The 20768-nt window shown below is 44.8% G+C and overlaps 2 long non-coding RNA genes across 2 annotated transcripts; both read left to right on the top strand.

Annotated features, from left to right (window-relative positions):
* The first annotated feature begins 2058 nt into the window (after window positions 1-2058).
* LOC118945316 lies at window positions 2059-3224 on the top strand. Its single transcript, XR_005040465.1, has 3 exons — window positions 2059-2084; window positions 2420-2483; window positions 3102-3224. It is a non-coding gene; the product is annotated as an uncharacterized LOC118945316 (long non-coding RNA).
* Window positions 3225-3297: 73 nt separating this feature from the next.
* Window positions 3298-3623, top strand: LOC118945317. Its single transcript, XR_005040466.1, has 2 exons — window positions 3298-3416; window positions 3500-3623. It is a non-coding gene; the product is annotated as an uncharacterized LOC118945317 (long non-coding RNA).
* Window positions 3624-20768: the final 17145 nt, after the last annotated feature.

Here is a 20768-nt window from a genome sequence, read left to right as displayed (position 1 = left end):
TTCTACAATGTAGAAAATAGTAAAAATGCAGAAAAACTCTTGAATGAGTAGATGTGTCAACTTTTGACTGGTACTGTATTTCTCAACTTTCCTAATATTAAGCACATTGCTTATATTTACAACAGGTGTACAGCCTGCCTGGCTGTCATGAAAATTAACGAGTAAGTGTGATTCACGATTATTAGCGTCCTCCATTCGCTATTTAAGTGCATAGATTAAATTCTTTTTTTTACCCCTGCCTGTTTCAAGTCAGGTGCAATGATAATTGTCCATTCTAAATCAAAACAAATTTCACATATTATTTAGTACATGTAAAGACAAGATTAAATCAAGAATAGTCTGATGGGTGACAATATTAGCCCATCACTTGTGAATGATGCCCAGTCGAAGGCAAGAAACAATGCAGACCTTTTTTTTGGCAACTTTTTCAAATTATAGTGCGACACCTCATGTAGCCTAGCCCATAGGCCTATATGTTTTGATAAGGTTTGTGTAGACTGGCGAAAGTCAACCCAGCACAGGACACAAAAATGATTTGGGGTTGTTCATACTGTCGAAGCTTACAGTTAAAATTGAATAATGTCGGAGGGAAATCACCACAAGAGGAAGTCACCATGAAGTTAAATTCAGTCCAAATCACAATCAAGTTAAATGAATCTGTATTAAAGTGCATAAAATCAATCTGAGTAGTGTCTCTGCTTTAAACACACTGCCCACGTGACACCCTAACCCCACATGGAACAGTAGATCGTCACCCACACAGCAGCTTTAAATAATGTAATGATTAACTCCACAACATGTCTCTGAGAGCACTGGTATTCAGCTAGCAAGAAGCTAACATCCCCATGTCAATCCAAAGGAACGTTGGACCCACGATGTATTTCAGTAGCTCTCCAGTGTAATTGCTTACTCTTCCACACAATCCCATAACTGCTTGCACACCTTATTCATGAATCTCTTAAAGGGACAGTGCCATCTAGTGGATATAAATGAATAAAACTATGCCATTTAACCACCTCGCTGCATTTGAATTACAACTGAAGTGACCAAATAACCTTTTTACAATGGGTGTAGAGCCTAACTGGCATGAACATGCAGCGCATGAGTTTCAAGTTTGGGGAAGATCATTTTCAAAATAAAAATATCATTTCATAACAAAAGCATTACATGAATAATCATACTATGAGGTTGGCTGAGTCCTACTGCGTGGGCTTTGTCCTGCAGCAGGCCGGCAGCCTGGGAGAACGAGACACTATCGTTCATCACACCTTGTAACTCTTTTGCAGTAAAATCTCATAACCCAAGGAGTTCTCTGCAGCTACAACAACAACATCTATTTTCTGTGATTTATGTTCTATTTCTGCAGTACAGTTGATAACCATGGCTATGAATGCTAAGAAACCAACCTTGCTGAAACACATCGTATTCCTGTCACTCTCTATTGGCCTCGTCATACTCACGGGAGCCTATCAGGATCCCTCGAAACTGGACCCATCTTCCTCTACTACTCTCTTCCCTGCCTGTGAAGATTTCTTCAGAGAAAATGACTCAAGTAAAAGTGAAAGTCACCCAGTAAAATATTTATTGAGAAAAGGTCTGAAAGTTTCAACAAATATCCTGAAGTATCAAAATTAAATTATATTTCAAATTAAATATAATCTTTGGGAATGTAGTTAAGTGAAAGTTGTCAAACATATAAATAGTAAGGACACCCCCAATAAAACTATTTTATTAGTACTTTCAAATATTTTTACTTTAGTACTTTACACCACTGGCTAATGGCCGACATCGGCAACTCTCGTTGGGTTAATGAGGCAACTAGTCACACCTGTGACAGGTCCTTTAAAAGGAGAGGTGGAAGAAGTAGACCATAACTCACAGACAACAGAGACACCCAGTCAATCCCTTGGAAGAGTGCAGACGGTGAGATTGTGTCATTATTTAATAGACTATCTGCATCTCAAATGGCAACTTAATTTTATGTGACCCTGGTCAAATGTAGTGCACTATTATAGGGTGCCATTTTGTGGAGTGACCCCCTGAATTTAAGAGCATAGACTAATAGTTACCTTTGCAGTAAAGAGGTAGTCTATGACTCGCTCTAGGATGCTTCCCCTTCCCTATCTAGTGCACTGTGGGCCTTTGTCAAAGCTGGTTCACTACAACAGGAATGAGGAGCCATTTGGGAAGGATAGATTTTCCTGTGTGCCAGGCTCTTCAACCACATACAATAGATTAGATACCTGAATTTTGGCGGAAGAATTGTAGCGCCGTGTTGCCAATGGTCCTCAGGACTGGGTTTAGCAACTGTTGCATAAGTTTTGTACTTAACACAGGGTTTCCTTAACCTCTCCTCTAGTACCCACAGCCATTCCAAATGTTTTAAAATGCTCAACTAATCTCTCTCGTTCTCTCTCAGGAGACTATCACCATGGCGACATTAACCATCATTCTGCTTGTCAGCACAGCTTTTGCTCTGGGAGGTAAGACCTCACACTTACTCCCAAAATGTTAATAAAAACATTAGTGGGTGTTGATCTGTCCTCTACACACACGTATGTATTAATGTTTCGTTTCATAACGAGTTGTCCCTTGGCCAGCCATTATCAACTGACACTGGAGAGAGGTTTGTCTTGCTCAAGGGCACATGGACAGATATTTTAACTTGTCATCTCAGGGATTAAAACTAGGAACCTTTTGTGTTACTGGCCAAATTCTCTAATCATCTAGTTCCAGAAATGTATATTGGTGTCTAGATGCTGGACTGCGGTATTCTGATATGAATGGTTTGATCATTCATTGATTGGATTGTCTACCAACTATCAGAAAATAACACTGCTACAATTTACCCCCACTTTCAGTCTTGGTTTCATCAGCTGTTTTCAAATGACAGAAACTGAATTTTGGCTGCACAGGACTTTTAAACAAGGAGCAGAATTTCAATATTTAGCCAGGAAGTACCTAGGTTACATCTGAAATGGAACCCTATTCCGTATATAAACTACTTCTGACCAGGGCACATATGGGACGCAACAGAAGATTACGGCATGCATGTGCTGCAATGTTATATCCACATTACAATGCATGTTACTTGTGTCCAGATGCTACGATACGACCCATGACCCCCTGTGAGCGTGCTAGATATGCTGCGACACATGGCCCAATTGGAGCCTACATCCCCACGTGCGACGACGCTGGACGATACACCCTAAGCAATGTTCGGGATCTACAGGTTAACACGGACGCACATACACATTTAATTCAGTTGAATGTTACACATACAATATTTACCCATTTTACTGTAACATGTCTATTTCTGGTAGGTTACTGTTGGTGTGTGACCACTACTGGACAGAAGATCCAGGGTACGGACACTCCACCAGGCACTGCTATCAACTGCTAGCAACTGTTCCAAGGTGTGTGTTTGTACATACTCATTCACTAAATGTTCATTATTTGCAGCTGATTCTGGATGTTAATGTTTTTTGTCTAATTTTAGATGAAGGGCATTGGAATGGAGTCATTGAAAAGATGGACATTTGTCTTTACTGTACTACAGGAACTGATTCACATCCCATTTAAATACATGAAGAAATCCAGAGATTAAACTGTTGATTTACTTACTTTATTGTTGGTGTGATATGCTGAACAATATATCTGAACCAGTCCATTTCTGGGAAATGGAGGAAGGAGTAGGACACTATTACCGGCAGTTACAAGAATTGAAGGTAGTCAAATTCCACGTGACCATTTAGTAATTAGGCTTCTCCAAGCTCTGATGCTGGTGATGGTCATTAGTAGTCTACCGCACTTGCTAACTGCCTGGTACTCAGCACTCTATTGTCCCTCTAATCACTCTGTCATCAATGCAAATGTAATTTGAAAATCAAAATCGCTTAATGAGCTCTATAACCTATGCAATTGCGGGAGAACAGCCTGATGGCTTGACTTTAAAAGAGGATCCCATCAGCTTCTACAGGCTAGATCTACTATATTTACAGTACCAGGCAAAGTTTGAATACACCGACTCATTCCAGGGTGTCAGTAAAAATATTTTCTGCAGTGTATAATAGTGATGACATCGAGTATGAAATAACACGTGTCTTAAACAAATCAAAATATTTTGATATTCTTCAAAGAAGCCACCCTTTGCAAACTCTTGGCGTTCTGTCACGATGATTTTCAATCCCAATGATGACTAATCAATTGCTTTGACCAATCCGAGGTTTGTAAAACAATGGGTTTAATTAGGCAAAAGATTAACACATTTTATTCAGAACTTTCTGAAGTCCATTATACAAAGACATCCATTTTGTACTGGCTCCTTACTTACAGTTTAATTGTTCTTGGTATTTTCTTAGGCACATTTTGCTCTCTCCCAGTCCAACCTAGTTGGCGTTGTTTAATGTTACACCTCCATATCTGCAGTGGAAGATGGTGGACCTAGAGAGGTGTTTGTCAAACCATGAGTCATACCTATGATCGGTCTTCTCACAACGTCTCTAGCTTCTGTACAGTTTGACCTACAAATTCGTATGACCACTCTCTGGAAAGGGGAGACCCTCACGAACAGGGTGGTATTCTCAATTTTTCTCTACATCCTCCACAAGTGTCAGGGGACTCGTCAGAACGTCTGTGCCAACTTCTGTTTGTACAATCTTTGGGCTACAAACTAATGTGAGGGGAGGAGGCCCTGGTGCAATCCACCGTGCGCCCAGCGGGAGGCCCTGAACTGCCCATGGCCAAAGCCACAGGTGCCGGGCGCCGCTCGAGAGGTCTCTTGTCTAGCTGGAGGGTCCATTTGGAACGCCATCAACCGGGAAACAAGAACCACAACCTTGGCCAGACCACTTGGGTCAGCCGGGTAGGTCCACTTTAAAGACAGGGTTTGAGAATATGTGTCTCTGGCGCCGATGCATTACGGGATGACCACCACATGCATCGCAGCCTGGGTGTGTCACTCCCCGCACCGGAACACCAATATAGGGCCACTGGGTCGGCTGGATCTCACACGAACGGTGCGCGGCTGGAGCGTTTCGAAATAGGGGTCAACCGTCTCCGAAAGGGGCTCCCCTGATAGAGGCCAATCCACATGGGGCGGGAGGAACCGTCCATCAGAACACCAGCCGATAGGGGCCCTCCCAGGTGGAAAACAAATGCAAATCGGTCAGAGGAAATTAAACTGTCTGGACAACAGAGGAGAACCATGGAGACGCACCGTGAACCAAGCGGGGGCTCAATATCCTCCCACCACCAAGCTGGGAAACATGGATCATAAGTTAAGACAAATCGGGCGCCGATTTTCAAATAATATTTTTGCAGGAATCTCATTGCGAATGATTTTTCCGAAGATTGTATCACCGCCGGGCTGGGCAACCTGAGCTTTTGTTATCTTATCCGCCATGGCGCTAGACGTTGGTCTAGACGTGGGGCTTGTTAAACCACCAAATCGGTCACCGGCGGAAAAGGTCCAAAGTACCATGGTTCAGAGGAGCTCACATCCCTCAAGTGTCCGTTTCTCATTTTCTATCCGGGCTGAGCAGTTTGGCACCGCTCCCGTCTCTCTTGGACATGGAACTCTTGTTGTCAAAAACCAGGTTTCTGATTTTGCGCCGGTACCTGTCTGGTCCACCTGCTACTGAGTGTGTCATCACCGGACAGGCCTAATTGTTGACATAAGCACCGGGTGATTGGATTTCGGCAACTGGTAACCTAAACTGAAAAACGGTTCTCAATGCATTTACCGGTGTTCCTAATCTTCATGCCCGCTATGGGAGCACCCCACTACGGCCCTTTATCAATGGGGGCCGGCCTGAGTGTTTTATGGAAGGTTTCAAAAAAAGTTCCCACATCTCAGAAATTGCACTATGTTTTCTGTGCAAATGGTGATTGAACGGGTTACCAGTTGACGATGGGGGGGGGGGGGGGGGAGGCGGCGGCTCCTGGTGCCACCAGAGCTGGACTGGGTGTCCATACACAGGTTAGGGAGACCCCATAGGGGGGCCCCACACCCCTCACCAAGGTCACCTGGTAACCCAATGTAATTCAATGACAGATTCATACTTCTCTCTCATTGCACTAAGTGCAGCATGTGTACCTGGTGATTGAACTGGTTACCAAGGGAGCTCCATATATCCATGCCTCTGGGCTTACTCTCTCTACCCTGCCTGCCTGCCCTCTATCTTGGCCTGTCACTTCAGCTCTGTGCACCTGGTAACCCATAACACCCTGGTTATTCAGATCCCCAGGCCTCCATACATTCTCAACCGTGACCAAATGACACACAAAGACAAGGGTGAATTTTAAATAAATGTTCTTTATTTATCAGTGAATCATGGATTGATTTGTCCCTCAATTAGTGACTGCGCCCGGCTGGCGTTTTGAGGCAAACTATGGTACCGGTAGTACCGTGCCTGCGTTTCCAGAGAGTGACACATATGGTCAGCCACAGTTCCCCGGTCTGTAACCGACCCTTGGTTAAAGTTCAATGTGGCAACGCTTCGTCGAATTGTACCGAAGTCACTTTACTTCCAATGCCGAAATCTGCAAATATCTGGCCCACATACTCACCGAGATTACAGTACGGTTGACCGCGGGATGTGAAAAAGAAGAGTTCTGTGTCTGAGGTCATTCCACTCAGATGAGGCCTGATCTGATGGAATCGTTTAAGCTTTTGCGACTAGCAAACCCGTATCCGGGAGCGTAATCATAGCCTCAAATGCATTAGCATAACGCAGCGGACATAAATACCACTAGAAACTTTTCCTATTCATGAAAATCGCAAATGAAATGAATAAAATATATTCAAACAGAAGCTTAGCCTTTTGTTAACAACACTGTCATCTCAGATTTTCAAAATATGCGTTACAGCCAACGCTAGACAAGCATTCCTTGTTGGAACTTTTAAAGAACCGTCAGACCTAGAGTTCAGAAACCTGTTCTAGACCTCAGGTCGATAGTGCGTGGTGAGTTAGGTGGCCCATATAGACAGGCCCCAACGTTTCTGTCCGATAGCTCAATCAAGGACCCCGTAGCAATTCATGGAAAAAAGTGGACCAATTCAGCACCAATTAGGGTTTTGCTCGGACATCAAATGACCTATCGAGCCGACACTTGGGATTCGGGGTCGCCTCAGCTAGGCCTACACATAACATAAGAAATGGACCCGCAGCTAGAACGTAACTACGTGTTTTATGGTTTTTATATGGTTTGAACCGAAGGCGTTGTGAATTTTGGGCCAGCTCTGAATTATGTAATAGTTGGCTACTAAACGAGTTGGAAAAAGTGGGTTTGGTGTCAGAATGATATCTAATTGACTGATGGACTCTTGTCCACTTGACTCTTGTCCATTTGCAATATGTTTAAACAGTGAGGTACCATCACCAAAGTGACATTCTGAAATCAACCCTAACGAGCGATTGAGATGAACCAGAATCACTGCCCAGCCATCCCGAGTTCATCGGGCCAGTCAATTTCACATTCCTGCAGAATTTTTATAGCATGACAAATTCGTGATGGTACCTGCCCATTGAACCATATTGCAAATGCACAGTGACTTTTCAAAAGTGAGAAAACATAAACAAATGGACATAATGAAATCATGAAAACAATGCGTATCCATCAGAATATTTTAAACAGTCAATTGTTATTTTATTTTTTTATTTTACCTTTATTTAACAAGGTAGGCAAGTTGAGAACAAGTTCTCATTTACAATTGCGACCTGGCCAAGATAAAGCAAAGCAGTTCGACAGATACAACGACACAGAGTTACACATGGAGTAAAACAAACATACAGTCAATAATACAGTATAAACAAGTCTATATACAATGTGAGCAAATGAGGTGAGAAGGGAGGTAAAGGCAAAAAAGGCCATGGTGGCAAAGTAAATACAATATAGCAAGTAAAACACTGGAATGGTAGTTTTGCAATGGAAGAATGTGCAAAGTAGAAATAAAAATAATGGGGTAAAAAGGAGCATAATTAATTAAATTAATTAAATACAGTTGGGAAAGAGGTAGTTGTTTGGGCTAAATTATAGGTGGGCTATGTACAGGATGCAGTAATCTGTGAGCTGCTCTGACAGTTGGTGCTTAAAGCTAGTGAGGGAGATAAGTGTTTCCAGTTTCAGAGATTTTTGTAGTTCGTTCCAGTCATTGGCAGCAGAGAACTGGAAGGAGAGGCGGCCAAAGAAATAATTGGTTTTGGGGGTGACTAGAGATATACCTGCTGGAGCGTGTGCTACAGGTGGGAGATGCTATGGCGACCAGCGAGCTGAGATAAGGGGGGACTTTACCTAGCAGGGTCTTGTAGATGACATGGAGCCAGTGGGTTTGGCGACGAGTATGAAGCGAGGGCCAGCCAACGAGAGCGTACAGGTCGCAATGGTGGGTAGTATATGGGGCTTTGGTGACAAAACGGATTGCACTGTGATAGACTGCATCCAATTTGTTGAGTAGGGTATTGGAGGCTATTTTGTAAATGACATCGCCGAAGTCGAGGATTGGTAGAATGGTCAGTTTTACAAGGGTATGTTTGGCAGCATGAGTGAAGGATGCTTTGTTGAGAAATAGGAAGCCAATTCTAGATTTAACTTTGGATTGGAGATGTTTGATATGGGTCTGGAAGGAGAGTTTACAGTCTAACCAGACACCTAAGTAGTTGTCCATGTATTCTAAGTCAGAGCTGTCCAGAGTAGTGATGTTGAACAGGCGGGTAGGTGCAGGTAGCGATCGGTTGAAGAGCATGCATTTAGTTTTACTTGTATTTAAGAGCAGTTGGAGGCCACGGAAGGAGAGTTGCATGGCATTGAAGCTTGCCTGGAGGGTTGTTAACACAGTGTCCAAAGAAGGGCCGGAAGTATACAGAATGGCACTCAGGACGGCCCCCACTGATAGAGGGAGTACCGGTAAATGTATTTAAAACAGTATTTTTAATTTTTGGGTTACCAGATGCACATTTCAAATCACCAGTTGCACGGAGGAAAATCACAATCTGCATCCATCGTCATATTTTAAACTGTCCATAAAGCACTCAGGGCGGCCCCCATGGATAGAGGGCCGTAGTAGGGTACTCCCATAGCGGGCATGGACAATAGGAGTCCCGGTAAATGCATTTACAACCATATTTTTATTTTTGGGTTACCAGTTGCACAACAATGCACGTGCATTTGCAATATGATTCAATAGTGAAAAAAACATCACCAAATGTACATGATGAAATCAACACAACGAGTGATGGAAAGGAACAACTATCACTGCCCGGCCATCCTGTGTTCATCAGGTCAGTCAATTTTGCAATTCTGCATGATTTTTGAGCATGCCAAATTCGTGATGGTAAATGCCCATTGAAACATATTGCAAATGCACGTGCATTTGCAATATGATTCAATAGTGAAAAAAACATCACCAAATGGACATGATGAAATCAACACAACGAGTGATGGAAATGAACAACTATCACTGCCCGGCCATCCCGAGTTCATCAGTTCAGTCAATTTTTGGCCCCAAAAAGAGTGACTTGACTTCCTATGAAATCATATTGCAAATGGACAAATCATATTCCTTATGCACAAGTAAAAAAAAAAAAAAAAATCATGCTAATATCATTTTACAAAAGTATATTCATACAGTTCTTACACATGTGTAATTGACGAAAAAATCGAAAGAATTTCGAAAAACGGTCCAGAAAGCACTTTTTTAAGGGGTGATAAGTGTTTGACAAAGAAATATTTTTTTCAAAATTTTGCTTTTGGATGTTGACTTGGGTTGCATTTCCAATATGGAAGAGCTTCAGGTGCCAGGGTTAATATGGGGAAATCTGAAGTGATGTCTATTGGGGAGGTCAATGAGGGAGACTATCCCTTTAAGGTGGCCAGAGATCACATAAAAGTGTTAGGAGTGTATTTGAGTGTGAAGGAAAAGGAAGCTAGAGATCTTACCTGGAGTGGAGCCATAAATAAAGTTAGAAAGGTGGTTAATATGTGGAAGCAGAGGTAACTGAAATTAAAAGGGAAAGTGATTGTGATAAACTCACTATTGATGTCCAATTTTTTTTTTTGATGTCAACATTTTAGATGTGCCAGAATGGGTATCAACTGAAGTGAACAAGATTTTAGTTGTTTTTTATGGGAGGGAAAAGGGGTGAAATAGCTTTTAAAACTTTGATTGCTGGTTATGAGGAGGGGGTATAAATCTGGAGGATCTAAGCGTGAGGAAAATAGCAATTAGAGTGAAAATTGTACGAAAATACTTGTATAGTGACTTGGAATATGGATGGAACGTTTTTTTTCCAAAGAGTATCTGCGGGAGGATGGGGTGAATGGTTTGTTGATGTGTATGAAAAGGGAAATGTTAGGTAATATACCTTTGTTTTCTAGAAAGGTTTTTGAGGCTTGGGGGCACTTTTTACTGAGTATGATTATGAATGCAACATACTGGAAAATGTACTAAACCAGCCTATATGCCTGAATCCAAAGATAAAATATGATGTTCTGTAAATACTATATGAGGGCTGGGATGAGACAGATTGGGAACATAGTTTATGAGATAATTCCAGGGTTTCTTACATCACAGGCAATATATGACAATGTGATGGAGGTGGATGATGATGTATGTAGAACTGGTGTGGAGAGCATGTTCAAGAAAATATTCCTGGGGACTGGATTAGGTTAATACATAACTCAAAGGTGGCGAAAAGAGCAAGGGGATTACCAGATGTATATGTTGAAAGGAATGGGGAAAACATCATTTGTCAAGTATAACTGTTAAAACGGTATATACAAATTGTATTACTAGGGAGAGAAAAAGCACCAGCATCGGAGAAGAGTTTTTGTAAACACGCATGTAAAATCAATATGGAAGAATGTAAATGTGAAATATAATACATTGGAATGTGAGGACAATGTGTCACATCTGCTCCTGCTACGCCCTCTGGTGTTCTTCTTGACCTGCAGTTACTCCCCCTGTACACTCTCGCTCTCTCCCTCTCTGTGTGATTATGTGGTTGGAGACAGGTGTGCTGTAGTCAGAGCAGATTCCTACCAGCTGCAACTCGTTCCATAATCAAGACCACATCAAATACTCAGTCCTGCCACTTCCACTCTGCCAGATCGTAATCTCTGCTCATTATCGCTCTGTCTCTGGCTCCTGTCTCACCACCACTACCTTGGATTCCCCTCAGGGCCTGTTTACCCTGTTCTACTCAGCTAACTCCAACCTGTATCCACATCTGTTTTTTCTGAATGTTTTATCCTACGTCCAATGTGTCCATCTCTGGGTGGCAAGGGCAGGGCACAGTCTTTGCAACTATGCAAATCTATCTAAGCTCTGTCATTGACTGAAATTGGGTTCCCAGGTACTGGTGCTTAAAAACAGCTTAAAATGTCCAGTGGCGCCCCCTTGTGGACAATCCCGGGGGTGGGGGCCCCCTAGAGGGTGCTCCCTACCTGTGCATGGACCTCCATCACCCCCCTCCCCGAAGTTATTAAGAACCATCTAAAAATATAGACCTGGAAACCCGTTCAATCACCAGGCGCACAGGCTGGACATAGTCTCTGGAGCAGAAGTTGAACATAGTGCAATGACAGAGAAGTCTGGACTCTGTTGTTTTCTGAAGATTTTTTGAAAAGCGTCCCAAATGACCCTATTGACTTGGCCCGGGTGTGGAGTGCTCGGTAGGGAGCTTGGAGCCCTGGAACCCCCATAAATGCATGAAAAAATATTTTCAAAATCTACTCCTGCTAACCCTTTAAGATGTTATCAGATGTTATGAATGTTGAGGGAGGTGTAGTATTGAGCCTTGATTTAAACAAGGCTTTAGAAAGAGTAGAACTTTATTTTCTACTGCAAACGCTTCAAACTTTTGGCTTTGGAAGTACACTGGTGGCCTGGATACAGTTGCTATATGGTGCTGCTATTTGTAGAGTTAAATGTAACAGGTTAATTTACTGACGCTTTCCCCTTGGAGAGGTTGGTAAGGCAAGGGTGCCCGTTGTCTGCCGGCCTTGTATTGTTTGTCAGTTGAGTCTCTGGTGGCTCTCCTTAAAGCAGATGCTCAAATCCGGGGTGTTTTGATTCCAGGAGGTAGAACTGATTTTAAGTTTCCCTGCATTAAAGTCTCCGGCCGCTAGGAGAGCCGCCTCTGGGTGAGTGGTTTCCTGTTTACTTATTTCCTTATACAGCTGACTGAGTGCGGTCTTAGTGCCAGCATCTGTCTGTGGTGGTAAATAAACAGCCATGAAAAGTATAGCTGACAACTCTCTAGGCAAGTAGTGTGGCATGCAGTTTATCACAATATACTCAACTTCAGCTGAGTATCATCAGACAGAGGACATTCCTTCAAAAAGTAGAATCTTTGTCCCCATGTGAAGTTGCAAATGATAGTCTGGCTTTTTTATGGTGGTTTTGGAGCAGTGGCTTTCTTGCTGAGCGGCCTTTCAGGTTATGTCGATATAGGACTCGTTTTACTATGGATATAGATACTTTTGAAACTGTTTCCTCCAGCATCTTCACAAGTTCCTTTGCTGTTGTTCTGGGATTGATTTGCACTTTTCGCACCAAAGTACATTAATCTTTAGGAAACAGAACGTGTCTCCTTCCTGAGCGGTATGACAGCTGCGTGGTCCCATGGTGTTTATATTTGTGTACTATTGTTTGTACAGATGAACGTGGTACCTTCAGGTGTTTGGAAATTGCTTCCAAGGATGAACCAGAATAGACGAGGTCTACAACATTTTTTTAAGAGGTCTTGGCTGATTTATTTTGATTTCCCCATGATGTCAAGCAAAGAGGCACTGAGTTTGAAGGTAGGCCTTGAAATACATCCACAGGTACACCTCCAATTGACTCAAATTATGTCAATTAGCCTATCAGAAGCTTCTAAAGCCATGATATCATTTTCTGGAATTGTCCTACCTGTTTAAAAAGGCACAGTCAACTTAGTGTATGTAAACGTCTGACCCACTGGAATTGTGATACAGTGAATTATATGTGAAATAATCTGTCTGTAAAAAAATGTTGGAAAAATTACTTGTGTAAGGGAACTCCCCCCTGAAATGGACAAAAATGAATGGGAAGTCATTGGCATTGGACAAAACATATACACGATGTCCAATACCACCCAATTTGACGCTGAATCATGTAAAGTTGATTGCAAATGCCAGGTGTAACACTTTGAAAATCCAACAGGTGGTGAGTGCGCTCCACTGTGGTTTTTCATATTGCAAATGCAACCCAAGTCAACATCCAAAACCAACATTTTGAAAAAGTGATTTTTTTTTTCTCCATAACCTAGCAACCCCTTAAAAAATTGCTTTCTGGACCGTTTTTGAAATTCTTTCGATTTTTTTTTGTCAATTACACATGTAAGAACTGTATGAATATACTTGTCCAATTTTATTATCATATTTTTTTTTAACTTGCGCATAAGGCATATGTCTGGTATGATTTCACAGGAAGTCAAAAATAGCAAAATTCTATAAAAAACTTCAAACCCTTAAAAGTGCTTTCTGGACCGTTTTTCAAAATTCTTTCGATTTGTGTCAATTACACATGTATAAGAACTGTATCAACATACTTTAGTCATATTTTAGTATCTTTTTTTTTACTTGTGCATAAGGCATATGTTTTGTCAATTTGCAATATGATTTCATAGGAAGTCAAAGTCACTCTTTTTGGGGCCAAATGCCATAAGAAATTTGACATGCTCAAAAATCCTTTAGAAATGCAAAATTGACTGGCCCGATTAACTCGGGATGGCTGGGCAATCTCAATCGCTCGTTAGGGTTGATTTATGAATGTCACTTTGGTGATGGTACCTCACCGTTTAAACATATTGCAAATGTACAAAAGTCAACTAGCAAGTCAGTGTCCATCAGTCAATTAGATGTCATTCTGACACCAAACCCACTTTTTCCAACTCATTTAGAAGCCAACTATCACATATGTCAGAGCAGGCCCATAATTCACAGCGCCTTCAGTTTAAAACATAATAAAAACACATAGTTACGTTCTAGCTGCGGGTCCAGTTCGGACAGTATGTGTAGGCCTATGTGAGGCGACCCCGAATCCCGAGTTTCGGCTCGATAGGTCCTTCGGTGCCTGAGCAAAACCCTAATTGGTGCTGAAAATCCACTTTTTTCCATGCCTTGCTACGGGGTCCTTGAATGAGCTATCGGACAGAAACGTTGGGGTCCGTCTCTATGGGCCGAGCCAGTTTCAATGCACCTAGTCTTGCGTCTCTGAGACTTTTCTAAATGTCGTCATTTTCGTAATGGTCAAAATGAATTGAAGCCATTGCAAATGTACGAGGCTGTTTCTCGGTCCGAGAACCTTCTAGAGCCAATTAATTAACTCACCACGCACTATCGACCTGAGGTCTAGAACAGGTTTCTAAAGTTTCGGAACTCTAGGTCTGACGGTTCTTTTTTAGCTCGAACAAAGCTAACTATTGCAGGCACTGTCTGTCTCTACGCACCCTAATACGTCCCTCCTTCCAAGCTGTGTGTTTGTGTGATTTTGTTTTTCTTTGAAATTTTATGGGGGTTGCCTAATCACACATATGAAGTTTTGGAAAGATCTGACTTTTTTAACCCTTCGAAACAGTCCCCGTGACACCAATTAAAGGCACTTCCGGTTGGCACAGGAAGCTATAAGTCATCCTCATTGGGGTATGCTTTTACAGAATCCTGAGTTTTAAGTCCTTACGTTAAGAACTGACTGATTTACACAGGGTTAAATGCACTATTTCTATCAAACTGCAGGTAGGGTATGGATATACACTTTTAGGGTGATTTTAACCACTTCCGGTTGGTCCAGGAAGCTTAGAATCGACACAGGTAGACCTCATAGTGTCCTGATGGACTGACATCAAAGACAGGTTCATAAGGCATTCATAACCCACATAGGCTTCAGGTTAACTTGAGAGGAGCAGGCAATGTATTCCTATAGGGAGAGATGTCATTGTAATCTGTGAGATCAAAAAACCCTGTTTTACTGTTAAGGGTTAATGCCACACGGTCAAGGTTAGGCTTGCACAGATGGGGAGGACCTCCGGATCGTACCTGAGGTCGAATTGTGCTTCTCACCGTCACCCAAAAGCAATTGACATTTAGGGCCAGGCTTCATTTTGGGCCTACTTTTTTTCACGGTCGCTGCACTCAGAGCGAGCTACGGTCAAGCGGGGCGTCTCGTTGAACTCGGCACAGTCTGGAGAATATGGAAATGCCATTGCAGGCTCTGTGTGTCTATAAGCACCGCACTTTGTCACTCCATCCTTGCTGTGTGTCTGTGAGAGAGAGCTTTTATTTGACATCTGTTGGGAGAAATGACTGACTTACAGTTCATGGGGGTTGCCTAATCACACATATGAAGTTTTGAAAAGATCTGACCTTTTTAACCCTTGGAAACAGCCACTATGACACCATTTAAGGCACTTCCGGTTGGCACAGGAAGCTAAAAATAAACTCATATCCTGATTGGGGTATGCCTTTACGTTAAGAACTGAGTTATTTACGGAGGGTTTAGTGAGTGTGTGTGTTATTTCAGAAAATCACAGAAATCTCGCAGAGCTCCGCAGCACACTTTAAAAATATTTGTATGAACACCCTGCAACTGGATCTGTAACTGTTAAAAAAAAATAAAAAACTATTTTTTAACATCACCGATTTGACATTGTACGATTTCTCTTAAATGACGATAGATAAATGTCCGGTTCTTTTTTTATTGACACCGGAGGCTCCTTGACTTATTAAAAATGATTTCTCTATTTTCATTTTGGACCTTTAATCCCAGAAAAATGGCCATAACTCAAAAACCGTTGGCCAACTGCCCATTATGCCAAACCTACGCTCACCAAGTTTCGGCTTCTAAATATTTTCCATTTTGGAGATCAGGCCACGTTCGTGATGTTTTGTACATTTGCAATATGATTGCTTATGCCCTCTTGTCGGATTTACCAGGACAGCGGAAAAATGACCAAAATTTGATTATTTTATAAAACGGAAACCGAATGTCCGAGAGAGTTCGTTTGATGACTTCCCGGTAGGTCCGGCACTGCCGCTCGGCCCGACGCCGTCCGCGAATTTTCCAAACATTTTCGGACGTCTAGTAAGGGACCGTACATTTGCAATATGGACTTTCTCACTAACCATACGGCAAATGTCAAAATGTTCCCTTAAGGTATGTCATGCACAAAGCAGATGTCCTAACCGACTTGCCAAAACTAGTTTATTAACAAGACATTTGTGGAGTGTTTGAAAAATTAGTTTTAATGACTCCAATCTAAGTGTATGTCAACTGTATGTGTGTGTATGACACCCTCACCACAACCCTAACCCCAAAACCAAAATCACACACACGTAACATAAGAGTAATCCCGCAAAAAACAAGGGTGGGTAGACTAGCAATAAATAAGGAAGCCTATCATGCAAACACAAAAGACACAGGTGCAACTAATAAGACAAGACAAACAGAAAACAAAAAAGGGATCGGTGACGACGACCGCCGAGCACCGCCCGAACAGGCAGGGGAGCCAACTTCGGCGGAAGTCGTGACAGACTGCGGCACCAGCTTCCGGCAGGGCAGGCGGGGGGGGGGGGCAGGTTTCGGGTCGAGAGCCAGACCCGGTCCCCCGGTGCAAACACGGGGGCCTCACTGCGGTGCTGGTCAGCGCTCCTCTTCTGCCGTCCCCCCGCCAGTCTCAGCGACTCCTGGACGACTTTCCAGGTGTCCTTTGAGCGTTGTACCCATTCCTCTACCTCAGGAGCCTCGGTCTGGCTCTGATGCCATGGGGTCAGGACCGGTTGGTAGCCCAACACACACTGAAAAGGGGACATGTTCGTTGAGGAGTTCTGAGCGAGCTCAGCCCAAGGAACATACCTCGCCCACTCACCAGGCCGGTCCCGGCAATATGACCGCAGAAACCTGCCCACATCCTGGTTTACTCGTTCCACCTGCCCATTACTCTCGGGGTGAAAACCCAAGGTCAAGCTGACCGAGACCCCCAGTCTCTCCATAATCGCCCTCCGAACTCTGGACGTGAATTGGGGGCCCCGATCAGAAACAATGTCCTCAGGCACCCCGGAGTGCCGGAAGACATGGATAAACACGGCCTCTGCAGTCTGCAGGTCCGTAGGGCCGTAGGGAAACCGGGCAACGGGATGAGACGGCAGGACTTAGAAAGCCGATCCACAACGACCAGGATCGTCGTACTTCCCTGGGGACGGGGGAAGGTCGGTAAGAAAGTCCACCGATAAGTGTGTCCACGGCCGTTGTGGAACGGGGAGGTGCTGTAACTTCCCTCTAGGCAAGTGTCGAGGAACCTTGCTCTGAGCGCACACAGAGCAGGAGGAGACATAAAATCTCACATCCTTAGCCAACGTGGGCCACCAGTACCGCCCCCTAAGACTTCGCACTATCCCCTCGATGCCAGGATGACCCGAGGAGGCTGGAGTATGAGCCCAACGGATAGTTTATCACGGACACCCCTCGGCACGTACTGAGCCGGGGCCGGCTCTAACCGTGATGCCCTCTCTATCTCCACGTCCACCTCCCACACTACCGGTGCCACGAGACATGAATGTGGAATGATGGGCGTCGGCTCAACGGACTGCTCCTCGGTATCATAGAGGCAGGACAGCGCGTCGGCTTAGGTGTTTTGGGAGCTTGGCCGGTACGAGACGGTGAAACGAAACCGGGTAAAGAACATGGCCCATCTAGCCTGATGCGGATTTAGTCTCCTCGCTGCCCGGATATACTTGAGATTACGATGGTTAGTCCAGATGAGAAAAGGGTGCTTAGCCCCCTAAACAAGCCAATGTTTTCACACCTTCAGAGCCTTGACTACAGCTAACAACTCCCAGTCCCCCACGTCATAGTTTCACTCCGGACCAAGCTTCCTCGAAAAGAAGGCACAAGGGCGGAGCTTTAGTGGCACGACCGAGCGCTGGGACAGCACGGCCCCTAACCCCAGCCTCGGACGCGTCCACCTCCACTATGAACGCTAAAGAGGGGTCCGGATTCGCCAACACGGGCGCATTGGTGAACAGCTCCTTCAGACGACTGAAAGCTCTGCCCGCCTCTGCTGACCAACGGCCTTGACATACAGGTCATGCTCCAGCAGTCGCCCAAGTACCTTACGCACCAGAGACACGTGCGCCGCACGTATGGCAGAATAGATCAAGATGTCATCGATGTACACTACCACTCCATGCCAGAGCAGGTCTCGGAGAATCTCGTCTACGAAGGATTGGAAGATGGTTGGAGCATTCTTCAACCCATATGGCATGACGAGGTACTCATAATGGCCAGATGTGGTACTAAATGCGGTTTTCCACTCATCTCCTCCCCGGACATGCACCAGATTATACGCACTCCTCAGGTCCAGTTTTGTGAAGAAGCGCGCCCCGTGGAATGATTCCACCGCCGTAGCGATGAGAGGTAGTGGGTAACTAAATCCCACTGTGATAGAATTTAGACCTTGATAATCAATGCACGGGAGCAGACCTTCCTCCTTCTTCTTCACAAAAAATAATCTTGAGGAGACGGGTGATGCGGAGGGCCGAATGTACCTCTGTCCCAGCGATTCAGCAACATATGTCTCCATAGCTACTGTCTCCTCCTGGGACAATGGGTACACGTGACTCCTAGGAAGTGCAGCGTTCTCCATGAGGTCTATCACACGGTCCCCTCGACGATGGGGTGTTAATTGGGTCGCCTTCCTTTTACTGAAGGCGATAGCCAAATCGGCATATTCAGAGGGAATGCGCACGGTGGAAACCTGGTCTGGACTCTCCACCGTAGTCGCACCAACAGAAACTCCTATACACCTGCCTGAACACTTCTCCGACCACCCTCTAAGAGCCCCCTGTCGCCAGGAGATCACCGGGTTGTGATGAGCTAGCCGGGGAATTCCCAACACCACTGGAAACGCAGGTGAATCGATAAGGAATAGACTAATCTGCTCCTTATGACCCCCCTGCGTTACCATGTCCAGTGGCCTCCCTGACCACTCCTGACCCTAATGGTTGGGTATCTTAAGAGTGCATGGGGAAAGGTAGGTCTAACGCCACCAAGGGAATCCCAAGCCTTAACGCGAGCCCACAATCCATGAAGTTCCCTGCTGCGCCTGAATCGTCTAGCGCCTTATGCTGTAGAGAGGGAGAAAACCCAGGAAAAGAGGTTAACACAAACATATGACTGACAGGAAGCTCTGGGTGAGTCTGGATAGGAGCAGGAGGGCCGGGGGGTGGAAACAACAGGGCCTGTTCCGGATGCCCGAGAGCAGCCAGCAGGTTGTCAAGACGAATGGACATGTCTATAAGTTCATCCAAACTGAGGGTGGTGTCCCGACACGCCAGCTCCCTGCGAACGTCCTCCCTGAGGCTACAGCTGTAGTGGTCTATCAAAGCCCTGTCGTTCCACCCCGCTCCTGCGGCCAAGGTCCTGAACTCCAGGGCAAGGTCCTGCTCGCTCCTCGTCTCCTGTCGCAGGTGGAACAGCCGTTCACCCGCCGCACGACCCTCTGGTGGGTGATCGAACACAGCTCGGAATCGTCGGGTGAACCCGGTGTAATGATCCCTCACAGAGTCTGGACCATTCCACACTGCGTTAGCCCACTCCAGGGCTCGTCCTGTCAGACAGGAGACGAGGACGCTCACGCTCTCCTCCCCGGAAGGAGTAGGATGAACGGTCACCAGGTAGAGTTCTAGTTGGAGGAGGAACCCCTGACACCCAGCCGCCGTCCCATCATACTCCCTAGGGAGCGCCAGACTCAGAGCCCCGGAGCCGGATGCTGTAGCAGGGGTAGGAGGTGCTGGTAGAGTGGGTGCTGGAGATGAGGTGGGAAGGATACTCCTCTCCCATCGGTCCATCCTCTCCATCATCAGATCCATGGCCGATCCTATACGGTGGAGAATGCTGGTGTGATGGAGCACCCTCTCCTCCATCGACGGGAGAGGAGGTGCGGCTGCTGATTCCATTTTGAAGGTGCAGGATTCTGTCACGGGGAACTAGGTGCGTGAGGAAGAATCAGGGGCAGAGAGCATATATTTCCACAGGAAGAAGTGCACTTTAATAATTGCACCGAAAACAATGCCCACAACAAAGGGCATGGAAAAATGTGGACCAACCCAAACACGAACACCAAAATCATACACACGTAACATAAGAGTAATCCCGCACAAAACAAGGGCGGGTAGCCTAGCTATAAATAAGGTAGCCCATCAAGCAAACACAAAAGACACAGGTGCAACGAATAAGACAAAACAAACAGAAAACGAAAAAGGGACAGGCAGGGGAGCCAACTTCGGCGGAAGTCGTGACACCCTGGGTACTCGCATGGGCTGAGCTTTCCCCCAAAACCTGTGAGCCCCCAGTATTCCCACCCAGCCCAACCTGTCCCTCTTCCTGAAAACTCCCTCTTCTCATCTCCGAATCCATACTGCTCTCAATGTCTTCCGCCCTCTTCTCCTTCACCTTCCCTCTCTCCTCATCTCCACCACGTCCTCTTCTCCATTGTCTTCTTTTCCATGCGGTGATACAACTGCGTCATCAATCAGTTCCTGACTACTCTCCACAGTTGCACTCCTCTGCTCTTAACCAGCATCCCTCGCAAAATGCCTTATCCTTCTCTCCAACACATTCCCTCGCATAATGTCCCTGCTTCTTGCACTTAAAACACTTAAAATCAGGGCAGTCCTTTAAAATATGTCCAGTTTGAATACATAAGCGACAAACCCTGACCTCATGAATCACTCTGAAATATTCCAGT

The sequence above is a fragment of the Oncorhynchus mykiss genome, chromosome Y, assembly GCF_013265735.2.
Source record: "Oncorhynchus mykiss isolate Arlee chromosome Y, USDA_OmykA_1.1, whole genome shotgun sequence".
Lineage (NCBI taxonomy): Eukaryota > Metazoa > Chordata > Actinopteri > Salmoniformes > Salmonidae > Oncorhynchus > Oncorhynchus mykiss.
Note: the sequence above shows the minus strand (reverse complement) of the source record. Positions and strands in the feature narration are given on the sequence as shown.